General features: G+C 34.3%; 1 protein-coding gene and 1 long non-coding RNA gene across 2 annotated transcripts in view; one reads left to right on the top strand and one right to left on the bottom strand.

Annotated features, from left to right (window-relative positions):
• LOC133193090 (B-cell receptor CD22-like) overlaps window positions 1-22,614 on the bottom strand; it is a 239,232-nt gene that overhangs the window by 27,838 nt on the left and 188,780 nt on the right. The window lies entirely within an intron of this gene.
• LOC133193288 (uncharacterized) lies at window positions 134-3,759 on the top strand. The gene is made up of 3 exons (XR_009721890.1): window positions 134-261; window positions 590-742; window positions 2,668-3,759. It is a non-coding gene; the product is annotated as an uncharacterized LOC133193288 (long non-coding RNA).

Genomic DNA, 22,614 nt, shown 5'->3' with positions numbered 1-22,614 from the left:
TGTTTTTCCACTGGGAATTCAATTTTTTTTTTAATCACAGACATTTTAAATTGAATTTTTCATTGATGATTGATATAAGTAGTTTTGTTTTCTCTAAATTCATCAGAGTTATTTAAACTTGCTTTACAGGAGTTATGAACCACACTGTAGACATCTATCATGGATTGAGCAGAGATGATTTAACCAATCATAATTTGATGGAAAACTGTTTAAAGAGGTAGCATACATTCATACATGTACCAGTAACCTTTGGAGATAAGGGTAATTTATGATGCTTGTCTTGCAGATTATCCATGTATTTGTTTTGTATTAGAGTTTAATGAAAGACAATTTTATAACAGAGATTTTTGTAATATTAATGAGAGACAATTTTACCTTAGCCTTTGAATTAGCCAAATTGTCATAAAGACTAGTAGACAAATTCATAAATGTTGTACTTCTTGGACCTTAAATGTCATTAACATTCAAATGAATATATATGCATAAGACCCATTCTTGTATGCCTGTCTACTATAGTGAAACTAATTAATGCAAGGATTTCATGAAATAGACACTATATCTCTAAGCAAATTCCACTTTCACTTTTTAGCAGTCAGATAGGCTAAAGTATAACACTCAGCATCCTTCAGTCTACTTGATGGTTTTTCTTAGGGGTCTCCAGTGAAGACTCTCCACAGTTCTTTAGGATTTTGAGTTTGGAAGACTCCAAAAATGGAAAGCTGATGGCAGCACTGGAAAATAAGTATGTTAGGCCATCTTTGAAAAAAATGTTTGTGTGCCCTCTCCCAACCAACTGACTAAAAAGGGCCTGACTTAATTTTTTTAACCTCCAGGAAACTTTTTTTACTATTAATTTCGAAGTTTTCTCACTAATAACATATATAAAGAACTATCTGAACCTCATATTCACAAGCATTTTTTGAATTAAAAAATATTTCCCCTACATGCCTACCCATTTTTTTTTATCCTGAGTCAGGAGAGAGCAAGCAAACATTTTTGGCTCACCTGAGCTAAAAGCTTAAGTGAGCTTTTCTGATAACATTTTGTCTGGCATTTGTCTGTCTATCTGTAATCTTTTTACATTTTTGACTTCTTCTCAAGAACCACTGGGCCAATTTTAACAAAACTTGCCGCAAAGCATCTTTTGGTAAAGGGAATTCAAATTTATTCAAATGAAGGGCCATGCCCTCTTTCAAGGGGAGATAATTAAGAATTGGTCAAAATTTGATGTCATCTTTTGAAAATCTTATTCTCAAGAACCATTTGCCCAGAAAAGTTGAAACTTACATGAAACCTTTATTACATAGTGTTAATTTAGATTTGTCCAAATCTTGACCTGTTTGGGGTAGGGGATGGGGGCAAAACGGGGGATTGAAACTTTACATAGGAATATATTGAAAAAAAATCTTTAAAAATCTTATCAAGAAAAACAAAGACATGATTAGTCATATAAGTATGGAAACATCCTCAGGTAGTGTAGATTCAAGTTTGTTCAAAACATGACCCCTTGAGGTAGGGTAGGGCCACAATGGGGGATCTAAGTTTTACATAGGGATGTATAGGAAAAATCTTTGAAAATCTTCTTCTCAAGAACAACAAAGCCAGGATTGGTCATATTAATATGGAAGCATCCTCAGGTAGTGTAATTTCAAGTTTGTTCAAAATTCCCCCCACCCCAAGGGTAAAGTGGGGCCACAATGGGGGATCAAAGCTTTATATGGAAATATAAAGGGGTAGCATCCTCAGGTCGTGTAGAATCTAGTTTTTTTTTTCAAATCATGACCCCTGGGGGTAGGGTGGGGCCATAATGGGTTATCTAAGTTTTACATAGGAAGTATCTTCAAAAATCTTTGGACCAGTCACGATAGCGTAGTAGTAGGACATTCGCTTCATGATCGGGAGGAGGGGTTCGATTCTCTTTCATCGCACTGTGTCAAACCTAAGACGTAAACATAAGACGTGACTGTTCCTTTGCCAAGCACCTGGCACTAGAAGTGAAAGTCACCAGTTTTTTGGATGAGACCTTAAAAACCGAGGTCCCATGTCACAGTAGGTGTTGGCACGATAAAGAATCCTCACTGCTCAATAGTCCTGAATGCCGAGTATAGGTCTAAATTTGAAGCCCTTCACCGGTATATGGTGACATCTTACTATGAGTGAAAAATTTTCAAATGGGGTGTAAAACAACATACAATCAATCAAAAATCTTTGAAAACAGCTAAGCCATGATTGGTCATATTTATATGGAAGCATCCTCAGGTAGTGTAGATTCAAGTATGTTCAAATCATGACCCTCGGGGGTAGGGTGGGACCACAATGGGTGATGAAAGTTTTACATAGGAATACATAGGAAAAATCTGAAGAAGAACAGCAAAGCCATGATTAGTCATATTTATATGAAAGCATCCTCAGGTAGTGTAGATTCAAATTTTTTCATTCCCCCAGACTACTTATATATTTAAGCTTTTCTGCTTCTTCCTAGCCAAAGTGTTCAGGGGAGCAATGTGGCCCACGGGCTTCTTGTTATTGAATAATTTGCAATGGTTACACTAACATTTTTTTTAAAATGGGAAAAAAAAAGGAATTTTATGATTTTCTTAACTCTCTTAACTTTTTTTTAACATATGATATTTCATTGATCATCTGAATAATTTTATTCTCTTTCAGGACAGGACAGAGGTTTAATGATGGGGTCTGATATTCTAAGGAGGTGTTGCTTGTAGAAGCTAGGATCATTGCTTCCATTGTCGATAACACACAGAAAGAGGTTTATGTGATCAGGTTATGGTTCTCAACGACCCAGACACTTTCTAGACCTTGTGCAAAGTTGTAACTATCTTATTTGTGCAATATACATAATTTTCATGTAAACCAAGGACATTGTCATATCCTTTTAGGAGATTGGAGACAGCCCTTCAGTGAGGGATGGACTTTATTAATATAAATGATGTGATACTCTAACTCACTAATTGTATTATAAAAGATGTGCACACTAAGTATCAATAGCTTTTACCATCTCGGCTCTGAGACCTATGAAATGATTATGGTTCATAATCATAATATAATTATAATCATAATCATATGATTATGGTGATAATGATTATGTGAGTTTTCACCATCTTGGCTCCAAGTAGCTGCAGAACTGTAGCTCTCCGAAAAAAAAATTGACAGACCGGAGAGCTACAGTGCCATCCATTGAAAAAACTGTATATTTATTGCGCACAAAAAGTTGCGCTCTTCTGGATTTATTTCTCCAAATTCTTAACCTCAACTGCACAAAAGCTCAATTTCAAAAAGAATCCTTAGACCTCTATCAACTACTCTTGTAGTTGACATCTTTACGAAGCGAATTTGGCTGAAATGTCTATCCACAAAAAATGGCAGTATTTACAGGCGAAATTTTGGATGGTCTCAATTTCAGGCAAAGGAGGGCTATTAACAATGGTTATAGGAAATGTTTTGATGTGGGAATAGTGACAAAATGAGTTAGGAACACACGGTCAGTAATATTTTGAGACTGCAGTTTAAAAATATGGAGAAATAAATCGAGAAACAGCACACTTTTCTGTGCGCAATAAATATACACTTTTTTTCAATGGGTGGCACTGTAGCTCTCTGGTTGTCCATCCCAATTTTTTCAGACCAGCAAGCTACAGACCTGCAGCTAGGCTCCAAGACCTCAAGCCAATGTACCATTGTTTTACTCAAATGTTTTTGTTGTGATTTTTTTTTTAATAATAAATCTTTATAAACTTTCAAGTCTTCTTAGTCCAAACACATTCTGCTATATGATGTCTAAGCATGCATGTGATTTACCTTTAGTTAGATAAACTCAGCTAATTGTGGGTACACTCAATTCACATCCACACTAGGATGGTATTATCATTCTAATTTGAAAAACAATGAAAACAATGGAAGAATTCGGTAAAATTTAAATGGAAATTTGAGGGGGTAAATTAATTAGGGGCAGTTTTGGTATTGACTGCCATTAAGAGATATCATCTAATTGAACACTGAATTGGTGATATCACTTATTTGATTTGAATTGGTTATATCACCTATTCCAATACGTGATATCACCTATTTGAATTTCATTGGTGATTTCACCTATTTGAATAGGTGATATCACATTTTTGATTTGAAATGGTCCTATTCAAATAGGTGATATCATCTATTTGAATAAGTGAAACCACTTATTTGCATAACTGCTATCATCTATGCAATTTGAATGACTGATATCACCAATTCTAATAGGTGATATCATCTTTTCAAATAAATTACCTTTTCAGTTTGAAAGAGTGAAATTCTTCTTCAAAAAGGTGATATCACCTACTTGAAATTAGGTGAATTTGAAGAGTTTATGTCATCTATTAAATAAATCATCTATTAGAATAAATGATATCATCTATTAGAATAAATGATGTCACCTATTCAATTTGAGTGAGTGATATCACTTATTCAAATAGGTGATTTTACTAAATGGCCATAAATACCAAAATGGCACCTTATAGCAAGTTTGAATAAATCTTTCTTTTATGAAATGAATTTAAAATTTATTTCATAATCATGATGGGCATAACTTTCTTGATATAGTGAGGTCTTATTATTGTGATATAAATGGATTCAGGTTAGTTGATCTAGACTAACTTAACTTAGTGTGAAACAACTATGAATGACATATTAATGTGTTGAGAATGTTTGTTGAGAATGTCATCTTTGAAAAAAAGGGCACAGTTCCAAAAAGGTAAGCATTACATACTTTATGTCAAACAAATTATATACTGATATTTCTTTCATTCAGTTTTATTTTTTCCCTATTGTTTTAGTCTATCTGTATTAAAAAAATCTGCACATTGACTGGGTAAAAATATGTTATTTGAATCCATTATGTTAATTGACTGAATTCACTTTACCAATGTATATTTTGATGAATGACTGGGTGATATGATCTGCATTATGTTGTTAGGTGACTGGGTTATTTAGTTGATTAGGTCCAAAGACCATAAACTGAGAACAAACTTAAAATCAAAATTTCAAACAAATTTAACTTTTGAAATAATTCAGATAATGAAGCAAAATTTACACTATTATATACAAAACTGGAGGATTTTAAGCAAATATGTTAAATAAAAATCAAGATATTTAAAATTAAATTTTTGACTTAATTCTGTCCTCAGTTTATGGTCTTTGTTTTTCAGTGACAACATTCTGTTTCTAATTGACTGGGTTATGTTGTTCTGTGACTGGGTTATGTTTTTCTGTGACTGGGTTATGTTTGTCTGTGACTGGATTATGTTGTTCAGTAACTGGGTTATGTTTCTCTGTGACTGGGTTATGTTGTTCTGTGACTGGGTTATATTGTTCTGTGACTGGGTTATGTTTCTCTGTGACTGGGTTATGTTGTTCAGTGACTTGGTTATGTTTCCCTGTGACTGGATTATGTTGTTCAGGGACTAGGTTATATTTCTGTGTGACTGGGTTATGTTTCTCTTTGACTGGGTTATGTTTCTCTGTGACTGGATTTATGTTTCTCTGTTAATGGGTTATGTTGTTCAGGGACTAGGTTATGTTTCTCTGTGACTAGGTTATGTTGTTCAAGGACTAGGTTATGTTTCCCTGTGACTGGGTTATGTTGTTCTGTAACTGGGTTATGTTTCTCTGTGACTGGGTTTATGTTTCTCAGTGACTGAGTTATGTTGTTCTGTGATTGGGTTATGTTGTTCAGGGAATAGATTATGTTTTCCTGCGACACTGGATTATGTTGTTCAGGGACTAGGTTATGTTTCTCTGTGACTGGGTTATGTTTCTCTGTGACTGGGTTATGTTGTTCAGGGACTAGGTAATTTTTCTCTGTGACTGGGTTATGTTGTTCAAGGACTAGGTTATGTTGTTCTGTGACTGGGTTATGTTGTTCAGTGACTGGGTTATGTTGTTCTGTGACTGGGCTATGTTGTTCTGTGACTGGGTTATGTTGTTCAGGGACTAGGTTATGTTTCTCTGTGACTAGGTTATGTTGTTCAAGGACTAGGTTATATTTCTCTGTGACTGGGTTGTGTTGTTCAGTGACCGGGTTATGTTTCTCTGTGACTGAGTTATGTTGTTCTGTGATTGGGTTATGTTGTTCAGGGACTAAATTATGTTTCTTTGTGACTGCGTTATGTTGTTCTGTGATGGGGTTATGTTGTTCAAGGACTAGGTTATGTTTCTCTGTGACTGGGTTATGTTGTTCTGTAACTGGGTTATGTTTCTCTGTGACTGGGTTTATGTTTCTCTGTGACTGGTTTATGTTGTTCTGTGACTGGGTTATGTTGTTCTGTGAGTAGGTTATGTTTCTCTGTGACTGGGTATGTTTCTCAGTGACTGGGTTATGTTGTTCTGTGATTGGGTTATGTTGTTCAGGGACTAAATTATGTTTCTTTGTGACTGCGTTATGTTGTTCTGTGATGGGGTTATGTTGTTCAAGGACTAGGTTATGTTTCTCTGTGACTGGGTTATGTTGTTCTGTAACTGGGTTATGTTTCTCTGTGACTGGGTTTATGTTTCTCTGTGACTGGTTTATGTTGTTCTGTGACTGGGTTATGTTGTTCTGTGAGTAGGTTATGTTTCTCTGTGACTGGGTATGTTTCTCAGTGACTGGGTTATGTTGTTCTGTGATTGGGTTATGTTGTTCTGTGACTGGGTTATGTTGTTCAGGGAATAGATTATGTTTCCCTGTGACTGGATTATGTTATGTAGGGACTAGGTTATTTTTCTCTGTGACTGGGTTATGTTGTACAGGGACTAGGTTATGTTTCTCTGTGACTAGGTTATGTTGTTCAAGGACTAGGTTATGTTTCTCTGTGACTGGGTTATGTTTCTCTGTGACTGGGTTATGCTAGTCTGTGACTGGGTTATGTTTCTCTGTGACTGGGTTATGTATCTCTGTGACTGGGTTATGTTGTTCAGTGACTGGGTTATGTTTCTCTGTGACTGGGTTATGTTATTCAGTGACTAGGTTAGGTTGTTCTGCGACTTAATTGGTTATGTTTCTCTGTAACTGGGTTATGTTGTTCTGTGACTGAATTATGTTGTTCTGTGATTGGATTGTGTTGTTCAGAGACTAGCTTATGCCATCATTATCAGGTAATGTTCAGTGACCCGTTTACTGTTTTCAACAAGTGTCAAATAAAAACATTACTTCTTGCAAACCTGCAGGCCAAGATTTGTTTAGATTTTCTCATCTGTTCAATAAAATATTTATATGCTTCCTATATGGGCGGGATATTTTATACCCCCCCCCCCATGCTCTACCGGATCTGCCAAAGGATGATTAAGATTTTAAAATGAAATCTATTTCGTACAATATACAAACTAGGACTTTTTTTTCATTAATTAGGCCTATTATCATTACTGGGCTATAAAACGTAATCTGCTGATTTATATTTAAGTTATAAGTACTAAATATAACAATCGTTATGAAAGCCGACCATTCGCCTGAATATTCCATCTCCAATTATAGTTTTATTGTTCGTGCTAGATCAGTAGATGCCACATATAATCATAACGATAATGTTTACAAATGTATATTGCATCGGGATCGAACATGTTTTATATTAGAAAAAGCCATACCGGAAATAATTTTTCCGGAATCCGTGACTGGGTTAAGGCTCCACCTGGGACCTTATCAAAAAAATTTAGTCGCCAATGCAAATTTTAAGTCGCCAGGCAATTTTTTTATCGCCAACTTTAAAAGTTACATGTAATAGTAATCAATATAGAGACCATTGATGTGACTTAGAAAACACGGCATGTCCACTGCTAAAAACAATTTCCTCTTCTTTTAAATTTCTTTTTACTTTTTCAGACAAAATGTTAAAAATGTTAAAATTTACGGAATCCGACGATTGCCAAGTCACTTGAAAATGGTCGCCAATTTGGCGACTTATGGAAAATATTTAGGCGCCAATCAAAAAATTTAGGCGCCATGGCGACTAAATTAGTCGTCAATACGAAACTTCCGAGATACCGGGATATAGCGGTTTTCGTTCTGATTTTATACACCGTTGTCACGTGATAATGCTGAAATGTAGGGCATATTTTGTTGACATCGAAACAAAATGGAGCGTAACGTGGCAGACGAAAACAAGCCCCAAAAGAGAAAAAGTGAGAAGAATGGAGACGAACCAAGTCATTATTGGTGTTCGGTGCCGGGTTGCACATCAGATGGCAGGAAAAAGGCAAATTTAATTAAATATCCGTGGATGATAGGAGTGCAGTTCTATCCATATCCAGGAGCTAAACGTAAGGCAAAGCTGAGAAAGAGGTGATTGCAGCAGGTTTTCAGGGATGAGAAATATGCTCCAAAACGCTACCATTCGGTATGTTCACGACATTTCATAGATGGTTGTCCAACAGAAGAAAACCCCGTTCCTACTTTATTTCCGCGCAATAAAATCGTCAAACATTCCAGAACTACAACCTCTATAGAGAAACGTCAACAGACCAGGTGTAACTCTTCGTCGGATTCAGCTACAGCAGTGGAGAAGTCAGATGTTCATTCTACCCAGTGTTCACCAATAGAATGTTTATCGGTATTGTAAATAATTGATTTTATTCCTACATCGAAAATTTTATGTATGTAAATATACACATGTATCATGATCAGACTCAGAGACATAATATTAAATGACTGTCTCTGCATGACATATACATAACTCATAAAAGTTAGCTTAAACATATAATAAATATATTAAAAAAGCATTACATGTATATTTATATAAAAATGATTTTTTTTTAAATGTATATACAGGATAATTAAGAAGCCAGGATTGCTTGAGGCTATATTTTATGTGTGTATCAATGAAACAAATTGTTTGAATTCAGAAATCAAATAAACAAAATATACATACATATGTGTAATCTTGGGTAATACTATTAAATTTAATATTAAAAAAATATAGATGCATTATTAAGTTTAGTACCAAGAGAATCATCCAAATTGATGATATGTTAAATTTCTTAATGCATATTTTTTTTTCAGATGGAGGATATCACAGTTTCATGTGAAGGGAATGCTGATGTACATATACCTCTCCCTATAGCACATGAGTGTGTCATAGAACACACATCAAACGAAAACTGTTTCGAGGAACCTTGCTCCAAAACTGAGGACATTTCTTAAGGAAACTGCAGTAAGTGTAATGAATTGTATGTTTCATTAGCATAATTCTGAAAAGTTCTATGCAATTTAACTTTTTTGTAGTATACATGTATATCAATTAAACTTATTATATAATTATTATTATTATAGACCATGACCATGTATACAGCAAACGGTCTGTGGAACCTAGGTGCAGTGAAGATTTTGTTGAGTTTGCTGTGCAGACAGACCTGACCATGGAGGATATACATCATATGGAAACTATGACCAAAGAGACAGAACATATCCACAGGGAGCAGTTTGTCAATAGAATTACATGGTCCGACTCGGCAGTCAGAAGATATTTAGGAGTGCCTAGCATAACTATGCTTTTTGGACTGTTTGGTAAGAAATTTGAAGATATAGTTTAAAATTTACCTAATACTGCTTAATATGTATTGTCTTATTTGCAGCTATTATTGATTAGTACAATATTTGAATACTTTGCACTATTTTGTATGTTTGTTTTTGGATAAAATCTTATTTCTGCTTACAGCAATATTTGACAAAGTATGCACCAAACTCAAGTACTGGTCAGGAAAGAACAGCATAGCAAACATGAATTATGAAACCTCTGGAGCCAGAAAACCAGGTCCAAAGAGGAAGTTGACAAAGTTCCATGAGTTTTTATTAACCCTTTTTCGACTAAGACTTTCTGTCCCAGCCTTTTTGATTGGTGATTTGTTTGGTGTATCAGAGACACGAGTATCACAAATAGTGTGTACATGGATAAACTACATGTTCCAGGTTTTCAGACCTCAACTGAAATGGCCATCACTACAGAGCCCTGTAAAATCAGAATGTTTTTTAGCAAAATAATTTTGCAAAGGACCAACGACAAGGTAAGTAAATTTACGAGTTCCATTTTTATTGAAAAAGCAACCGTCAATGATATCAAAAAGCCTAGACTCTAATTTATGCTGGGGATGTTGTATTCATAGTTGAAAAGCCTTAAGTTTTTATGTCATTGATTTTGGTAAAAGAGGTTGTTGCAGTTCTTTTGTTATTTTCCCTAAATGTGTAGCAGATTAAAAGAAGAACTTTAAGTCACTGAAAACGATGTTAATTCTTTTCAGATACAACGGTATATACAGCACAATGTCGAACAATATTTGGAAGCTGCATATTGACTTCCAATTTCCCATTAAATGAAGTGTAAATTAGTCACACAGCAAAATATATAAGATTTTCTGTTTTTTGAATAGGGAATCCCCGTTGTTCTGAAATTGCCTCCTTGAAACAGAATGAATTTGATATATGCACAAAGAGGCAGGAATTTTCATTTCCGATTTTTGTTTCAAAGAGGCATATTTTTGAAAAAACACAAAAATTGAACAGAAATTATTATCTATACGAAATGCAAAATGTGTACATAAAATAACGCACATTAAAATAGTGTCTGAAATGGTCTAGTGGTTATGCTGGTGGACTCTTAACGAATTATTTTACCTAAGAATGGGTTCGAATCCTGGAATGGGTCGTTCGTTTTTTGCATTTTTTCTTCTTCACTTGTTTTCATGTATGGAAGTGCAATAAAATATCTATTTTCAGAGAGCGAGGGAAAGAGAGAGAGAGTGAGAGAGAGAATGTCAAGAAGTTAATGAGTAATAATATTTTAAACGCATGCAGATTTAAATTGTGTTCCTTGATACTGTGACCTAAAACTAATGACATAATGCTAGTTTTTAGTTGAAAGGAGATGTCCTGGAAAATAAAGTATTGTTTTAAATAATTTATTTTTTACATAGTTTACTCATTTTGATTCATTTTTGGTCTGTTATTTAGTGGCCAAGATTTGATTTGAAGCAAATGGAATGTCTTGGATGTAGCATAAACAGTGTGATTATGGGACATAGTTTTATTTATTTAAAAAATATTCACGGACGTTGTCTACATATCTTTCAAAATGCTGAGCAAGGTGCACTGGCCATTGCATGTGCTTTTTATTGTTCAAACCTTTCTCGTACAAAACGGCAAGAGTGACACATGCATGTTAAAATAAATAAAATAAAAAGGTTAACGTTCACTAAAAGGTCGCCGATCGGTTCCTACGTTAGGAAAACCTATGCATGAAATAAACGTAAAATGTGAGGTGTTTTGCTACATCAAGCTGGAAATACCCGCCGTAAACACAAAGTTATTTACGTAGCCTTTTCTATATTTAGACATAACTCTTCAGGCATCGTGAGTATTTAAATGTTCTTCTCGATATAGGGAATAATCGCGAGTTTCTGCAACACCCTCTTTTGTGATTTCAAATTTTCAAAAAAGTTCCTTAAAATTTATCAGTATCCACATCTGATTTACACCACTTCTCGAGTATATTGTTGCACAGTACTCCTGAAGTTTCTTCTTCACTGCTGTTAATATTTAGTGAGGAGTAAAGAAAGAGGCTTGGTAGAACATTTACTGGAACCCGCTAGGCAGCTTTGTTTGTAAGGATTTTTATGAAGTTTCGGAATCCAATGTAAATATGGTAATTTAAATTCATTTTGGTTGTTGGGAATATTAAAAATATTCAAGACTGACATGATTTTGAAGAATTTCCTCCTTAAAAAGGGATCTATGTGTTTAAGTTGGATTGCCACTTGTAGAATTAAGTCCCAGTTCTAGACTTCTAAAATACAATTAAAATAATGAACTTTACAAACAAAGACAATGGTGTTACTTGCTTTGTCAGCTGGGACGTACATACTGATCGTGTAGTCTATCTAATTCTTTTTTCACTTCTGAATTATTGATCACAGATGAAAAGTCAAAGCCTTGAAATCAAACGTTTAGCGATCTTCTAAGAGGAATAGTTAAGAAAATTCGGTAACTTGTGAACACCCATTGTTGTATATCGAGAGGAGTTTTCCGATCTCACTGTATTGTACTAAGGAATAAATTCTTGTTCTTGCAATACAATCAGAAATAGAATGGAGAACATGTATTTAAGTAATTAGACATTCCACTTATACTAACTAAAACGCGGAAAGAGTATCTGTTATTTTTTTTAATTTGATCATTGAATTATACTGTATGTGGACAATTATCAGTGTGTATTGTTATAAGGGCTCAAATTCATAATTAATGCATGGAGTTCTTGTTATATATATATATATATATATATATATATATATATATATATATATATATATATATATATATATATAAAATTAAAAAAAAACGATTTCTTGAGTAATACAATTTAGCAAAGGGGAGTAACTCTCATTCACTTCACTTATTACAATTTTGTACTCTGTTTGCCTCCTAGATTTCCAGGAGAAGAGAAGAGGTACCTTTATTTATATTTATACGTTTAATTTATATTATTGCATTCAGTTTGTTTGCTTAATACTAAGAGACAGACAGGAAGATTTTCAAAGCATTAATGCATTTTCGCTTCATAATCAATAGAGCCCCGCCCAAACACAAGAGCCCCTGACCCAGGGGTGATGAAATTCACATTTTAGAAGAGACATCATTGCTCACCAAAACTATGCATTTAGTTTGCTTGTTTGCTTAAAAACAAGAAGCAGAAGAGAAGATTGTCCATAGATTATTTCATTTTCAGTACATGTTAAATAAGCCCCCCCCCCCCCCACAGGACCCCTGACCAAGGGGCTATGAAATTCATAACTTTGGGAGGAGCATCCTTGCTCATCATAATCATGCACTTAGTTCATCAACTTAATACCAAGGAGCGGAGAAGAAGATTTTCAGAGAATATATATTTTCACTATATAATCATCACAACCTTTTCCTATTTATAACATTAGAGCCTCTGACCCAGGGGCCATAAAATTTACAAATTTTTGGAAGAGGTACCCTTACCCATCATTGCTATGCATTTAGTTTGTTTGCTTGATACCCAGGAGCTGAGGAGAAGACAAATAAATAATGCATTTTCCAATATATATTTAACAGAGCTTCGTCCTAGCACCAGAACCCCTCACCCAGAGGCCATGAATTTCAAAATGTTGGTAGAGGGCTCAATGCTTATTACAATCATACCAACAATTAGATTGCTTGTTATCCATGAGTAAAGAAGAAGATTTTTAAAGATTGCATTAATTTTGATGGTTTGAGCCCCACTTCTCAGGCCCAAGGGGTAAGAGCCATGAAATTCACAATTTTTCTACCCCTCTAACCATAGATGCTTTTTGCCAAAATTGGTTGAAATTGGTTCAGTGGTTTCTAAGGAAGCCGGCAGGTGCCAGGTAGAAAACATATTTTATCTGGCGGCCGCCATATATTTTTTTGGCGGCCGCCACATAATTTACTTATGTGGCGGCAGCCAGATAATTATTTGGTGGCCGCCAGATAAAATATTTTTTCTACCTTGCACCTACTGGCTTCCGTAGGTTTCAGAGAAGAAGCTTAAAATGTATAAATGTTAAACAGACGTCGCACGACGACGGACGAAAACAGATAGCAATAAGTTACCTGAGTGACCTAAAAACACGGAAGGTTTACGTCTGATAATGCCAAGACGGTTAATCCCACGAAAAATCACAATCAAAACTTTTTCATACAAAAAAGTTGGATTATAATCTTTATTTCTTCTTTCTTTCTTTCTTTCTTTCTTTCTTGTCGAAACTGCACTTGCGAGAGCGCTTCTGAACCTATATAAGTGTTGTTATTAATTGTATAAATTATATTTGTTCATTTGAGTGGAAACGAATAACAAATGTGTTTATTGAAGTTATCACAACACGTGTATCTATCAAACATGTTTTAACCAGAGGCCTGTTCAACAGAGCGAGCGTTCGCGAGCGCTCGCCTAAATTCCTTATCCCTCCAACAGAAATGTTCGCAAGCGTTCGCTCTGTTGAACAGGTCTTCGGTGTTTGTTATGTAGACTGTCGATCTGATTAGTAACTGTATTTATAGAATACGCACGCTTTACTTTACGTAAAAGTTAACTCCATTCAAAGACTCTCTCTCAGTGCAGTCAGACGTTTCTCCGTCAACCCGCCCTCATATTTGTATTTTTTTGTCTCTGTAGATATAAAAATTAAAACAAGGAGAGTAAAAATTGTACAATCCCATGAATACAGTAGATTCCTTATTATTCGCGAGTACTTATTGCAAAATGACTCTTTAACGTCAAATCGCGAGAACAATAATTTGCGAGTGGACGATTGATCAAGAGATTTTACATGGATTTCAGCACCATAAAAAATAAAAGCGAGTAATTTCAATTCGCAAGTGGTGCTTCTCGCGAAATTACGCGACAATTATTTAGGAATCTACGGTATATCAAAGTGCACTTGAGAGGCCGCTTCTGTACCTATATACGTGTTGTTATTTATTTTATAAATTATTAATGTTCGAGTGGAAACGAATAAGAATATAATGATGAAAATATAGCTCCACTGGTTTATATTAAACCAAGGTAAAGAAAAGTACCACTAGGACTTGATATTATGGCTTCAGTAATACATAAAATACTGATCCTTAGTTTAGTCTCTTTTTTGGCATGTTCAATTGTAATTGGACAAAAACCGTAGGAGGAGTAGCGTTTTGAAAGAATTAATCGGATTTTTTTGTAATCATGGTCATCCCGTTTTTCAAATCAACAAGATGTATTTGTGAAATACTGATGCCCCCGTATGGCAATTCATAACAAGGCTTAAACTTTTTCGAATGCAAATTAAATATGTTGATACCCAAAGTAAGGTCTTGTCTCGAGAAATATACCTGTGAAATATGAAAACCCTAGCAGTTACCATTGAATAAATATGGAAAAGGTTAACGTTTCTTAAAAGTAGGTCAAACATCAAGGTCAAGTTCAATTGGTCAAAATTAATGGTGCCTAAGGAAAGACCTTCTCACAAAAATAAATATGTGAAATATGAAAGCCCTAACACCAACCATTCAAAAGTTATGGCCAAGGTTAAAGCCTTTCAAAAGTAGGTCAAATTTCAAGGTCAAAGGGTCAAATTTGTTGGAATCCAAAGTAAGGTCTTGTCACAAGGATTACATGTACATATGTGAAGTATGAGAGCCCTAGCACCAATTATTGAAAGTAATGGTTAAGGTTAAAGTTTTCCAAAAGTAGCTCAAACTCCAAGGTCATAGGGTGAAAGTTGTTTGTATCCAAAGAAAGGTCTTGTCACAAGGATTACATATGTGAAGTATGAAAGCCCTGGCATCAACCGTTCAAAAATTATGGCCAATATTACAATTTTGCAAAAGTATGTCAAACTCCAAGATCAAGTTAAAAGGTCAAAGTTGTTGGTATTCAAAAGAAGGTCTTGTCACAAGGATTAAATATGTGAAGTATGAAAGCCCTAACACCTACCGTTCAAAAGTTATGACCAAGGTTAAAGTTTTGCAAAAGTAGGTCAAACATCAAAGGTCAGGGTCAAAGGGTCAAAGTTTTGTGGTATCCAAAGGAAGGTCTTGTCACATTGATTACAGATGTGAAGTATGAAAGCCCTAGCAGCAACTGTTCAAAAGTTATGGCCAAGATTATTGTTTTTTCAAAAGTAGGTCAAATTTCAAGGTCAAAGGGTCAAAGGTGTTGGTATCCAAAGTAAGGTCTTGTCACAATGATTACATATGTGAATTATGAAGTCCTTAGCACCAATTATTGGAAGTAATGGCTAAGGCTAAAGTTTTCCAAAAGTAGGTCAAACTCCAAGCTCAAAGGGTCAAAATTGTTGGTATCCCAAGAAAGGTCTTGTCACAAGGACTACATATGTGAAGTATGAAAGCCCTAGCACCAACCGTTCAAAAGTTATGGCCAATATTACAATTTTGCAAAAATAGGTCAAACTCCAAGATCAAGTCAAAAGGTCAAAGTTGTTGGTATTCAAAAGAAGGTCTTGTCACAAGGATTAAATATGTGAAGTATGAAAGCCCTAACACCTACCGTTCAAAAGTTATGACCAAGGTTAAAGTTTTGCAAAAGTAGGTCAAACATCAAAGGTCAGGGTCAAAGGGTCAAAGTTTTGTGGTATCCAAAGGAAGGTCTTGTCACATTGATTACAGATGTGAAGTATGAAAGCCCTAGCAGCAACTGTTCAAAAGTTATGGCCAAGATTATTGTTTTTTCAAAAGTAGGTCAAACTTCAAGGGTCAAGGTCAAAGGGTCAAAGGTGTTGGTATCCGAATGAAGGTCTTGTCAAAAGGTACAGTGTATACACATGTGAAGTTTGAAAGCCCTAGCACCAACTATTAAAAAGTTGTGATCAAGGTTAAAGTCTGAAAAATTTTTGCAAAACTGGGTCAAACTCCAAGGTCAAAAGGTAAACTTTTATGGTACCCAAAGAAAGGACTTGTCACAAGAAATGCACGTGCGAAATATGAAAGCCATAACTCCAATCAATCAAAAGTTATGGGCAAGGTTAAAGTTTTTGCGGACAAACAGACAGACAGACAGCTAGATAGACGGACGGACAGGGCAAAACCTATATGCCCCCGAATATTCGATTACGGGGGCATAAAACTTATTATTTTACTCTACTTGGGTACTTAGTTATACTGAAATCGGATGAAAATGTAGAAGGAGTGTTGTTTTGAAAGAATTTCAGAAAAGGTCATTTTTTAGTAACCATGGTTACCCTGTTCATCAAAATCAACAACAGATAAACAGAATTATGTATCTTAAGTATCTCATGTAGTTAAGAAAGTGGACTGAAAATGTATAATAAACATTTTAAAAAATGTTCATAGACAAGCAGACAAAAAGACAGACGAACGGACAAAGGACAAATTCTTACTGTCTGACCAGTAGAGCTAATTAAAACTTGCATTTTGACTTTTACCCGTACGACTTAATTCATAATTACCCATCATTCATTATCAACTTTATGAGAGGATTTATTCTCGAATTTTCCCGCGATAGGTGGCGCGACAGTTCTAGAGGTGGTTAACTGAGCGTTTGATTTTCGCGTCATCGCTTGAAATGTAACAGCACTTCCGGTGATGGCATGTGAACAGGATCTCGAAATTTGTTGTTAGAAAATCCATTGTAATCCACTTAATTTGGACAGTAACTAGAATTATTTCGCTGGCAGATTTAAGCATTTATAATTCTGCGTAATTTGAAAGGATTATTCAGTGAAGATGGTGAGAAAAAATGCAGCTGGAACCGGTGGAAGTGGTAATGGCACGCCAAAGAAAAATGGATTCGACAGTTTACTGAATTCTTTTAAGGACAAATGTTCAGAACTTTTAGAGAGTGAAGTTAATATTCATGAAACAGTGGAAGCTGTGAATGAACATCTGAAGCAGGAAGGCGCTGAAGCATCTGGCGAAGACAAGGTAGCTGTGAAAGTAATTTCTTTAATGATGCCGGTTCTCGAGGTAATGATTTCCGCGAGAAGAAACGACAAACTTGACATCCATGAAACAGCGATAATGAAACTTAGTGCTGAGGTGAGAAAAATTTCATATAGTTCTGACTCTCAAAACCAATACTCCAGGCGTGAAAATATTCGTATTTCAAATGTACCGGAAAAGGAGGGGGAGCAAGGTGAAGACTTGATAAAGACATTAATAGAAATAGGTGATGCAATAAACGTTAAAATCAAACCAGAAAACATAAACGACATCCATAGGATGGGGCAAAAACGCCCAGGGAAAATGAGACAAATCATAGTAAGGTTTGTACAGCGTGAACCTAGACATCAATTACTTTGTAACCGGTTCGATCTTCGAAAAACAGAACAATTTGAAAAAGTATTCATTTCCGAAGATCTGACCCAGTTGAAGTTCAAATTGCTACAATATGTAAAGAAGCAAAGCCAGGTTAAATCTGCATTTCCAAAAGATGGGAAAATAATCCTTCAGGATGACAAGAAGGAAGTGGTCGATACACCAGATGATCTCTTTAAGCTTGGAATTGATGCGATTGATTTTAAAGCCTTGGGACTGTCAGAAAGCGTGCTTTAGGATGAGGAAGGAAGTTCCGGTGATTTGCGTTGTAAAGACGATGATACAAATGAAGAAGACTCTGGTGAAAATGCTACTGTACCAATTTGTAAATTTCAGAAATCTGATAAGCAGATTAAAGTGTTGCATTTGAATGTATGTGGGATAGTGTCTAAAATTAGAACCCCTGATTTCATTGAATATGTTTCACAATTTGATATTTTATGCTTCACTGAAACTAAAATTGATGTTTATGATGATATAGGTATTCATAATTATGAATTACTACCACCAATTATTCGTCAGAATTGTAAACATAAATCAGGTGGTATTGCAGTTTTTGTCAAAAGTGAAATTTATAGATATGTTAAGGTCGTTGATACATCTAGTCAATGCATTTACTTATTCTCTGTTGAAAATATTATGCAACATGACACTTAATTTGGGGTTGTATATATTCCCTCAGAAAATAGTCCTTATAGTTCTGTTGATATGTTTGATGAAATTGTTAATAAGTTAGTAACAGTTGATAAAAATTACCAAGTGTGCCTACTTGGAGACTTTAATGCTCATACAGGGTCTCTTGCAGACTACATTATTGTAAATGACACTATTCTCGATAATCTGCTGATTGATGAAGACTCGAGGAAGGATATGAACAGTTTAAATTCCTTATACGAACTCGGTATTCCAATACAGAGGTATTCAAAGGATAAGCGTGTTGATAATTATGGAAATAAACTACTTGAAGTTTGTAAAAGCTTAGATATATATATTGCAAATGGTAGAATCGGTGATGATAGTTTTGTAGGTGCTGCAACCACGAGTAAAGATACCGTTATTGACTATGTTATTGTGTCTCCATCTTTATTTGATAGTATTTCTTCTTTCAAAATTTGTAATTATGATCCTATGTTGAGTGATATGCATTGTCCTGTTATTGTGCACTTTGAGACTGTGTTTATGACAAAAACAGATATAAATGAGCTTTCTTGTAAGTTTAAAGAAAATACTGTAGAAAATCAAGTTGTTTTAAAACCAAAGTGGAAAAGTAACAATGCACATGTATTTATTGAAAATTTAAGTGAAGAGAGTATAAATGAATTGCTTATGAATCTTGAGAATGTTGACATGAATCAAGTCGATATTGGTTTTGTAAATCAGGTTGTTACTAATTGTAATTCTATAATCAAGAATGCAGCAGAAAAGGCAGATATGTTTATTGTGACTAATAACAATGTGCAGAGGTCTGTAAGTTCTAAAATAGGTATACCCTATTTCAACAAAGAATGTTATTTGAAACGTAAAGAGTATCACAAGTGTAGAAATCTCCATTGGAGACTTAAAAGAGCTGAGACAGAACAGAGTTTATTACAAAGTAGTAGAGACTATAAAAAACTTTAAATAAACAGTTTAGAGAATATCAGAAAATTTTATTAACAAACTGAGAAATTTACGTAGTACTGATGCGAAAGCATATTGGTCATTATTGAATAAATGTGACAGAAAGGGTAGTAAAAATGTTGGAAAAATTGCTCTTGATGTTTTCTATGATCATTTTAAGAATATGAATGCTTTAGATAATGATTCTGATGATGATGTCAATCAGCTTCCTAATGTAACTGATTTTAATATGAATTGAACCAAGCTATTACTGAAACGGAAGTGTTGAATGCTATAAAATCACTGAAAAACAACAAAGCATGTGGTAGTGATCTTATATTGAATGAATTCTTGAAAAATACAACTGCAAAATTAATGCCTGTATTTGTAAAAATTTTTAATATTGTTTTCATGACTGGTATTGTGCCTGACAGTTGGTCAGAAGGTTATATTTGCCCAATATACAAAAACAAAGGAGATCCTAATGATGTAGATAATTATCGTGGTATTACCATTCTAAGCTGTTACGGAAAATTGTTCACTTGTATCTTAAATAATAGGTTGCATAAATATTTAGAAAACTCTGGCATGCTCTGTGAAGAACAAGCAGGGTTTAGAAAAGGCTATAGCACAACAGATCATATATTTAATCTTAAATGTTTAATTGATTTGTATTTACATAGAGGTAGAAAATTGTATTGTGCTTTTGTTGATTATCGTAAAGCATTTGACACTGTACGAAGGGCTTATTTATGGCAAAAAATGTTGAAACATTCTATAGATGGAAATATGTTAAAAATAATACAAAATATATACAGTAATGCAAAGTCTTGTGTAAGGCAAGGCAGTTCTTGTTCCAATTTTTTTATTTCAAATATTGGTGTACGTCAAGGTGAAAATTTATCACCAGTTCTGTTTGCCATTTTCCTTAATGATTTGGTTGAATTTATGTCACATGCCTATAATGGTCTTGTAGATATGAACACGGCAGCTCACTTATTAGATACTGACGAGATGACTGTTTATTTACGTTTGTATTTGTTGTTGTATGCTGATGATACAGTTATTTTAGCAGAGTCAGCTGCTGAACTGCAAGCTTCTTTAAATGCAATGTACTTGTACTGTCAAACTTGGAAGATTAATTCTCTTAAAACAAAAGTTGTTATTTTTTCTCGCTCTAACATGAACACTGATAATTTACATTTTACTTATAATGGTGATAGACTAGAAATTGTTAGAAACTTTCAATATCTTGGAATAATTTTTTCTAGTAAAGGTACTTTTAATGACGCAAAGTCACATCTGGTACAACATGCCAGAAAAGCTATGTATATTGTTCTTAGAAAATCCAGGAAATTAAATTTACCTATTGATATGCAACTGCAACTTTTTGACACCATGGTTGTACCTATTTTGTTGTATGGTGTAGAAGTATGGGGTTTTGAAAACTGCAGCATTTTAGAATCCTTTCATATGGAATTTGAAAATTTGAAAGTTAAAAAAAAAACTACTCCTCATTGTATTGTTTATGGAGAGCTGGGTAGAATACCACTTAGTATATTAGTAAAGTCTAGAATGGCTGGTTTCTGGCAAAGGATTTTGTCTGGTAAACATGAGAAAATTTCCTTCACATTGTACTCAATTTTGTATCAATTTAGCTCAAAAGGTTTTTACCATTCAAAATGGCTCATGGAAATTAAGAATATTTTACATGATTGTAATTTGGATCTAATGTGGAATGCTCAGTATGTTGATAAATCATGCAAAATTGGTGTGTTGGTTAAGAATACATTAAGAAATAGTTTTATCCAAGACTGGAATGTAAATGTATTAAATTCTCCAAAATGCCTTAATTATAGAATGTACAAGTGTGATTTTGGTTTTGAAAGTTATCTAAACATGTTACCAAATGATCTTAGATTATATTTATGTAAATTTCGTTGTGTCAGTCATAACTTGCCAATTGAAGCTGGTAGATTTTATAGTATTGATAGATCTGAGAGACATTGTAACCTCTGCAATAACAATGAACTTGGTGATGAGTTTCATTATTTATTTAAGTGTCCTTTTTTTAAGAATGAAAGACAGAAATTTATACCTAGCAATATTTACACAAATCCAAACACAATATCTTTTTATAATTTGATGAATACTTCTGATATATATGAACTAATAGATTTAGCTAAGTTTTGTAAAACTGTCCTTAAATTATTTCATGCCTGAACTTCCTACAATGTAAACATTAAACGATTTTTTTTTTATACAACCGTCAGTACTGTCCATATCAAAGTTCTTTTTGTGGTTCATTATGTTAACTGTTCACATGTTGATTTGTTCAATTGTTAAACTCTTATTGTACTAACATACCCCATGTGAGGCCTTTAGTGAAAATAAAAGTTTCAAAGTTTCAAAGTATGTAAACAAAATTCAGTATTACCAATAAACACCAATTTTATCAACAATTCCACAGTATTGCTGTGTCCTAGGATGTCATAATTCAGGAGGACACAAATTCCCATCAGACAAAAGTGGATTGTTGCATTTAAGAGAATTAACCCGAAAACGAAACGTTATGGAGGCCAACGAAACACGATGTTGTTTGCCATTTACGTCTAAAAGAAAAAAAATATTGTTATTCATGTGAATATTTTTTAATCTATTTAATATTCATTTTTCGTATTCTTCAGTTAATACCCTCACTTTAAAGTTCGTATTACTTTGTGGTTACCTGTTTCTTTTTCAGTCGATACTAAGTCCTTGAAGTATAGACAGTACCATACAGATAAGATTTATTAATAACCATATCTATATGAATTACTCTTATTAATTTTAAAAGCACGGTAACTACCCATTATACTTCAAAAAATAATACATGGAGTAGGGGAACCCCTATTTACGTTGCCCGTGAGATATAAAGTAGATATTTCGGAGGCCCTGAGGGGTGATCCTTATTATAAAAATATCAGATTTGTTATGTGCTGTACATGATTGCTCTAGTACAGTTTTTTTTTTTGACAGAATTACTCGGGTTGTTTAGAAAAATTAAGACACCCCATAGCCCCTGACTCTTAACCCCATTTTTATATTGTGACATGTCACAATATAAAAGCAGGGTTAAGAGTCAGATGAATCTCGGATTTCCCCTATGAAAAATCATTCGAAGGGGAGTGTCTTCATTTGTGTAAAAA

Source organism: Saccostrea echinata, unplaced genomic scaffold, assembly GCF_033153115.1.
Source record: "Saccostrea echinata isolate AGI-Se365-2 ecotype Australia unplaced genomic scaffold, CSIRO_AGI_Sech_v1 ptg000027l, whole genome shotgun sequence".
Classification (NCBI taxonomy): Eukaryota; Metazoa; Mollusca; class Bivalvia; order Ostreida; family Ostreidae; genus Saccostrea; species Saccostrea echinata.
This window is presented reverse-complemented; position numbering and strand designations above follow the sequence as displayed.